Genomic DNA, 8678 nt, shown 5'->3' with positions numbered 1-8678 from the left:
TTGATTTAGCACAGGAGTTCCCAACCTATTTTCCATTGATCCCGCGGTTAATGGTAAGGCTCCATGGCATTGAAAAGGATGGGAACCCATGCTTTAGTGTGTACTCCCAAGACTGACTACATCCTTCATTCAAGTCAGGCAACTAACTATGGTTCAGTGAGGGATATGGTTGGGGATAATGGGAGCATCACCAGCTAACTGACAAACGAATTGCTAACACAGGAAAGCTGATACATATCTTAGGCAGCAAATAGTTATTAAAGTTATCTGTACTTATCAAACTGTTGCATGTTCAGTTAGAAATTCGAAGTGGAATATCTATCTCCTCCTTTAATTCCCACCATCATAAAAAAACAACTAATTCAACTCTCTTCATGTGAATTCAAGAAGCAGCTGAGCATATTTGAGACAGCAAAAACTATGGAATCAGACATCATCCCAGTATACTCCAAAATTAGATGTGTTTCTATTTAGGTTTTACACTACAATTGTAATTCTGCCATTATACAACAAACTGGAAAATTGGACAGCTATGCTCTTTCCAGAAATAGCCACTGAAATCCAACCTACTCACTGTCTGCTCAGTCTATTCTCAATTATCAGCAAAATCATGGAGGCATTGATGGTCTTCCAGGAGCATTGTATATTTGTTTTGGTTTGCATCCCTGGGAACAGGCTGTAGACTGTTACACAGACATAAGACACCTGCATCCTTTTCAGAACTTTGCTTGCAAATGCACAGAACACAAACCATTGGTAATTGTATGAAGCACTGAATAGCAGTGAGACCAGGCCTACTCTTTGCTACACCATGTACAGGTAGAACATCAACATGTAGTGACACTCAGTGCCTACGTACTTCAGTTCTACACCCAGCTTGAACAGTGGCCAATTGGAGTATGGAGGCAAAAAGTAAAAGTGTCTTCATCCAGTTCAAGGAAAGAGCTTTAAATATCAGTGCTTCGTATCTGTTTTTTTTTGGAGCTTGAACACAGGCTAATTGGAGTTCAAGATTCATTCCAATAAAAATGAGGTGGGGGCAAACAGAGTGGCTATTATATGAGCGGGACAGTGATAGAGTGGGGAGACTTTTGGCTTTGGCTCAACAGGTTAGGGTGATGGCAGGTGTTGGCGATGTAAGCATTTGCTAGGCTTTTCTTCGCTCGTTCTCCATCGCTTAGCATATAGTTAGGGCAGCAAGAATGGCTGCAGGGCATGTGTTTTATTCTTTGTGTGAGGTGTGGGATTCTGGGAGGCCTTCAGACGCCTAGATGACCACAACTGCACTGGGTGCACTGAGCTCCAGCTCCTCAGAGAATGTGCTCAGCGATGGGAGCCGCAACTTGATGACTGACGGCTCATGAGGGAAACAGAGGAGGCAGGTGAATGAGTGACTCTCAGGAGAGGAAAGGGAAATAGGCAGCCAGTATAGAGCACCTGTGTGGCCATTCCCCTCAATAAGAAGCATACCATTTTGACACTGTTGGGGCTGGGGTGTGAACAACCTACTGGGGGGAGCCACAACGAGTAGGACTCTGGCTCTCAGGTCTAGTGCTGTGGCTCAGAAGAAAAGTGGCCAGAGGAGGAATGCAATGGTGATAAGAGATTCCATAGGTAGAGGAGTAGACAGGAGAGTCTGTGGATGTGATAGAAGACCCAGATGCCCCCCAGGTGCTGGGTGTGAGCAGCCAGACTTCTTGGTAAATATTGGTACTATTGACATAGGAGGGAAAAGACAGGAGGTCCTAAAGAAAGAATTTAGAGAGCTAGGTGGAAAGTTGAAAAGCAGGAGCTCCGGGATAACAATCTCTGGATTACTGCCTGTACCACTTGTCAGTGAGGGCAAGAATAGGATAATTTGGAAGGTGAATGCATGGCTGAGGAACAGGTGTGGGGGGCAGGGTTTCAGATTTATGGGTATCTTCTGGGGAAGTTATGACCTGTACAAAAGGACTGGCTACAATTAAAACCTTCAGGGTCCAATATCCTTGTGGGCTGGTTTGCTAGAGCTGTTGGGGAAGGTTTTAACTAATTTGGTAGGTGGTTGTGTGTTGGAGTGATAGGGCTGAGAACAGGGATGTTGGTTTACAAGCAGAGGTTGTGTATAGTGAGACTGTCAGGAATGGACAGGCAGATGGCAGGGAAAATTGCAGTGGCAAATACAACCTGAAGGTGCTGCATTTGAATGCATGCTGTATGTGAAATAAGGCAGATAATCCTGTAGCACAGTTAGAGATTGGGAGGTATGACGTTATGGGTATCATGGAGACATGGCTGAAAGGTGAATGTAGTTGGGAGCTTAATATCCAAGGATATACAATCTATCAAAAGGACAGGCAGGTAGGCAGGGGAGGATCTGCTGGTAAAAAATGAAATTAACTCTTTAGAGTCATAGAGTCATCAAAAATACAGCACAGAAACAAGCCCTTCGGCCCATCTAGTCTGTGCCGAACCATTTAAACCGCATACTCCCATTGACCTGCACCGAGGCCATAGCTCTTCATACCCCTACAATCCATGTACCCATCCCAACTTCTCTTAAACATTGAAATGGAGTTTGCATGCATCACAAACAAGAGAAAATCTGCAGATGCTGGAAATCTGAGCAACACACACAAAATGCTGGAGGAACTCAGCAGGCTAGGCAGCATCTATGGAAAAAAAGGACAGTCTAAGTTTCCTGCCAAAGGGTTTTGGCCCAAAACATCGACTGTGCTTTTTTCTATAGATGCTGCCTGGTCTGCTGAGTTCCTCCAGCATTTCGTTTGCAAGCATCACTTGCTTTGGCGGTATGTTCCACTCTCTCAGGACCCTCTGAGTGAAGAAGTTTCTCCACATGTTCCTCTTAAACTTTTCACCTTTCACCCTTAGCCCATAACTTCTAGTCATAAACCCACCCACCCTCAGTGGAACAAGCCACTTACACTTACCCTATCTACACCCCTCATAATTTTATATACCTCTATCAAATATTCTCTCAATCTTCTATGTTCCAAGGAATGGAGTCCTAACCTATTTAATCTTTCTTGATAACTCAGGTCATCCAGACCTGGCAACATCCATGTAAAGATTCTCTGTACTCATTCAACCTTATTACCACTTTGCTGCTGGCAGGTGACCAAAATTGCACATAATTCTCCAAATTAGGCCTCACCAATTTCTTGTACAACTTCAACATAACATCCCATCTCCTGTACTCAATACTTTCTGTTATCAAGGCCAACTTGCTGAAAGCTTTCTTTATAACCTTGTCTACCTGTGACGCCACTTTCAATGAATTATGGACCTGTATTCCCAGATCCCTTTGAATTCAACATTGGCTTAGTGGGAGAAGCCAGAGAGTGGTAGTAGATGGTTGCCTCTCTGACTGGAGGTCTGTGATTAGTGGAGTGCCACAGGGAATGGTGCTGAGTCAGTTATTGTTTGTCATCTACATCAATGATTTGGATGATAATGTCATTAACCGGATCAACAAATTTGTGGATGACACAAAAGACTGGGAGTGTTGTGGACAGTGAAGAAGGCTGTCTATCATGGCTTGCAGTTTTGAAGCTGTATAATAGCTTTATATTACATTATATAATGTATATTTATTTTATATATTTTATGTGCATTATACTACGTATGTCATAATTATCTACAACCTTTAATCAATCATGCAGACTTACGCTGATTTCTTCACAAGGTCTTGTCATCTATTTTAGAAAAAGAAAACATTTGAAAGCACTCAGTGGGTTGGATTTCAAGTTCAGAGCTTCGTCACATAAAGGCTGTCTCCACAGCGGAATACCCACCCCTACTTCCTCCTTTAGTTGCAACCATCATTTTAAAAAAACAACTAATTCAACTCTCTTCATGTGAATTCAAGAAGCAACTGGGCATATTTGAGACAGCAAAAGCTATGGAATCAGAAATCATCCCAGTATGCCTCAAAATTAGATGTGCTTCTATCCAGGTTTTACACTACAGTTGTAATTCTGCCTTTATATAACAAACTGGAAAATTTGCACAGCTCTGTACTTTCCAGAAATAGCCTCTGAAATCCAACCCCTTAACTGTCTGATCAGTCTACTCCCAATCATCAGCAAAATCATGGAGGCAGTGATGGTCTTCCAGCAGCACTTTGTGTTTGTCTTGATTTGCATCCCTGGGAACAGGCTGTAGATCAGAATGTCCTCTGTTACACAAACATAAGACAACTGCATCCTATTCTGGACTTTGTTTGTGAATGCAGAATACACAAAGGGGTGGGCAAATGAAGGAGACACTGAATAGCAATGAACCCTTTGCTGCGCCATGAACAGTTAGAACTTCAACATTTTCTGACACTCAATGCCTATGTACTTCAGTGTTACACCCAGCTTGAACAGTGGCCGATCAGAACACAGACATGAAAAGGAAAAATGTCTTCACCCAGGTTGAGAAGAGAGCGTTAAATATCAGCATTTTGTATCCAATTTTTGAAGCTTGAACATCGACCGGTCGGAGTTTGGAGGCAAAGTGTAATGGTGTCTTCACCCACGTCAAGGAGAGGCCTTTAAAAATGAATGCTTCACAGGCGTTTTCTCAGACCTTGAACAGTGGCCTTTCGGAGCTTGGGATTCATTAGTAAGGTCCAATAAGTGTGAGGCAGGGCAACCATTGTGTGAGTGGGACAGTGTTAGAGTGGGAAACTTTCGGATTTGGCTCAACAAGCTAGGGCGATAACTGGTGTGGGTGACATAAGTATCTGGTAAGCTTTTCCTTGCTCATTCTTCATCTGTTAGTATATAGTTAGGGCAGTAAGACTGGCTGCGGGGGATGTGTTTTGTCCTTTGCGTGAGATGTAGGAATTCTGGGAGACCATCAGCCCCTCAGATAACCACATATGCACCAGGAGCTCAGAACAGCATCTCCCCAGAGAATGTGTTAAAGAACTGGAGCTGCAACTTAATGACCATTGGCTCATAAGGGAAACTGAGGAAATGATAGATGGGAGCTACAGGGAGGTAGTTACCCCTAGCTTGCAGGAGTCAGGTGAATGGGTGACTGTCAGGAGAGGAAAGGGAAATAGGCAGCTGGTATAGATCACCCCTGTTGCCATTCCCCTCAATAACAAGCATGCCATTTTGAATACTGTTGGAGGGCAGGAATGATCTACTGGAAGCGATCTGCAGTAGGACTAATTTTGGTGTCACCTGCAATTTTTTGGATGCAGTTAACCACATTATCATCTGGATCATGGTTCGAATTTACAAACAACGATGGACACCTCACTGATCCCTGCAGACCTCCACTTGTCACAGTCCTCCAGTCAGAGAGACAACCATCTACTACCATTATCTGGCTTCTCCCACAAAGCTAATGTCTAATCCAAAGGAATCTGGAAATACAGGTCCATAGTTCATTGAAAGTGGTGTCACAGATAGATAGGGTCGTAAAGAAAGCACATTGGCCTTCATAAATGGAAGTACTGAGTACAGGAGATAGGATGTTATGTTGAAGTTGTATAAGACGTTGGTGAGGCCTAACTTGGAGCATTGTGTGCAGTTTTGGTTATCTACCAGAAAAGATGTAAATAATGTTGAAAGAGTGCAAAGAAAATTTACAAGCATGCTGAAGGGTCTGGAGGACCTGAGTTATAAGGGAAGTTTGAACAGGTCAGGACTTTATTCCTTAGAACATAGAAGATTGAGAGGAGATTTGATAGAGGTATACAAATTTATTATGAGGGGTATATGTAGGGTAAATGCAACCACTGAGGATGGGTGGGACTACAACCAGAGGTCATGGGTTAAGGGTGCGATGCAAGTTTAATGGGAACATGAGGGGAAACTTCTTCACTCAGAGGGTCGTGAGGCTGTGGAACATGTTGCATGTGAGCTTGATTTCAATATTTAATCAAAGTTTGGATAGGTACATAAATGATAGGGGTATTTGTGGGCTATGGTCTTGGCACAGATTGATGGAAAGAGGCAGTTTAAATGTTTTGGCATGAACTAGATGGGCTGAAGGGCCTGTTTCTGTGTTGCACTTTTCTATGACTGTCAACCCCCTCTACCTCAGCACTATTGATATAGACAGGAGCACTGACAACACATCAGATTCTCATTTAGTGATGGTTATTATCCGCCACCACTCTAATATTTCTCTTGCTATTTGGCCCATCAAGTCAATGATGTTCTCCGACCATTCTTATCCATTACATGTAGATGCAGTGGCTAGGGAGACTTCCGGTGGCTGTAATGGAGTAGGTTGCACTAGCTACGTGCTCCGAAATTATTTGCTTACTTTGCTGTTTAAACCTATCTCGGTGAGAGCACCATGAGTAGAAGGCTGTCAAAAAAAGAGACTACTTTAGAGACTTTGACTGAAATGATTCAACAAATGTCAGAGAAACTCGAAAAATTGGATAAACTGGATGACTTGGAATCCAAGTTTGATTTGTTACAGAATTCCTTTGGCCTGGTTAAATCTGAACTGAAAACGCTTAATCGGAAAATTGGAAGTATACAGCAGACCGTGAATGACCACGAAATTTGTATTAAGCTACACGAAGAATCTCTGCCGGTGTTGCAGAAGGATATCGAAGGTTTCAAGAGAATTTCTAAGGAACAACTTAAAAAATACGACGCGTTACTGAAGAAACTTACAGATTTGGAGACCAGAAACTGAAGGTGCAATATCAGAATTCTTGGATTTCCGGAAAAACTGGAGGGTAATCAACCTATCGATTTTTGTGCTCAAACGCTGAAAGATTTATTCCCTGATATATTATTGGAACTACCAAAATTTGAGCGCGTTCACCGAATTACTCCGCCTAATTGGGATCCTGCCAAGCCTCGCTCTATTATCATTCGCTTTTATGACTATCAGATTAAAGAACAGATCCTTCGTGAATCAAGGAAGAAACGTATATTCCAATTTCGTGATCAACAGTTTCGGATCGTTCAAGATTATCCACCAGAAATTCTAAGAGCTAGACAGGCTTTTAAAGAGGTCATGTCTGATCTTTTTAAGCTTGGCTGTCGCCTTTCTCTCAGAGATCCGTGTAAACTCAAGGTTACTACTTCTGATAATAAGGTTTCTTGGTTTACGAAGCCTGAAGAAGCTAAGAAACTTTTACAAAGTCTCCATCCTTAAATTCAACTTTGAGTTGTTTTATGTTAAATGTTTTAATTTCAGGTGTTCAATCAAGTAATTGGTGTTTTGTTGATAACAAGGTTTCTTGGTTTTATGAAGTCTTAATCATTTGTTTGACTAAGTAACTGGCACCTTGTTATCTTTCAAACTATGCAAAATATGCAGGCGGACTGCATCCATTTTCTCTTGCTGCTTTTCGCAGCTCTTTTTAAACAATACGTTATATTCTCTCAGTGTTATGTAGGAAGCTACCTAAACTGCTTCCCTTTTTAATTATCTTCTATTTGTTTCTTTACTCTTTTTTTGCACCCGCGAGTATATGTTGTTTTACTTATTGATTTTCCATATTTGATTTTCCTTATCTGTCTTTCCTTTTTTACCGAGACTAATACTTATATTTTCCCATGGTTTTAAAAAAAATCGTAATTAGCAAACTTATTTACTTTGATTTTTTTTGTATATATATATTTACAATTGTTTATTCAGCGCAGCTATACATATACATTTTCTGGAGCCACCGGAGTTTTGGGTTGGGAACGTTAGAATTAGTCTTCAGCCTCCCTTGGCTGATTTCTCTCTTTGGGGGGAGGGGGGGAAATGGGTTCTTCTATAAAGCTGATTGGATGTTTTTACTGTTTTACTTATTCACTATCTACATGTCTGTGATTACCTTTTATACATTACTAAAGGATACTTGATGGATTCTTTTATTAATATACTCAGTTTTAATGTGAAAGGTCTAAATAACCCTGTTAAACGAAATAAGATTTTCTCTTATATCCGGAAACTTAAAACTCATATAATCTTTCTCCAAGAAAGATGATATTTCACGTTCTTTCAAAGGATGGAAGGGTATACATTTTCACTCACCCTCTCAATCTAGATCGAGAGGTGTCTCTATCCTGTTTGATCAGAATTTACCCTTTATTCAACATAATGTAATTTCTGATACAAATGGGCGCTTTGTTATTGTTTCGGGTAGTCTTGGGAATAAACTAATCGTATTTGCGAATGTATACGCTCCAAATACAGATGACTCCTTGTTCTTTGAACATCTGTTCTCTTTTCTGCCTGATTTGAATCGGTATTCCTTAGTGATGGGTGGAGTTTTTAATTTTTGGCTTGACCCTATATTAGACCGCTCTTCAAGTAAAACCCCTGTCACTAATAAATCAGTCTTACTTTTTAAATCTTTTTTATCTCAATGTGGTATTCTTGACGTTGGCATTTTTTACACCCCCAAGAAAAGGAATATTCATACTTCTCTCAGGTTCATCATATGTACTCTCGGATTGATTTTTTTTATAGATAGAAACTTGCTTCCACTGGTACGATCCTGTGATTATAAGGAGATTGCTTTGTCTGATCATGCACCTGTGCTTCTGGCTTTAAGATTACCTGTTTACTCTGTACCAAATAGAAGTTGGCCTTTTAACTTATCATTGTTATCTGATAAAAATTTTCTAAAGTTTTTGGAAAACCATATTATTTTTTTCTTTAAAGAAAATTTTAAAGGAGATACTGCTGGTAATATAGTCTGGGATACTTTTAAAGCA

Source organism: Hemitrygon akajei, chromosome 14 (assembly GCF_048418815.1).
Source record: "Hemitrygon akajei chromosome 14, sHemAka1.3, whole genome shotgun sequence".
Classification (NCBI taxonomy): Eukaryota; Metazoa; Chordata; class Chondrichthyes; order Myliobatiformes; family Dasyatidae; genus Hemitrygon; species Hemitrygon akajei.
Note: the sequence above shows the minus strand (reverse complement) of the source record.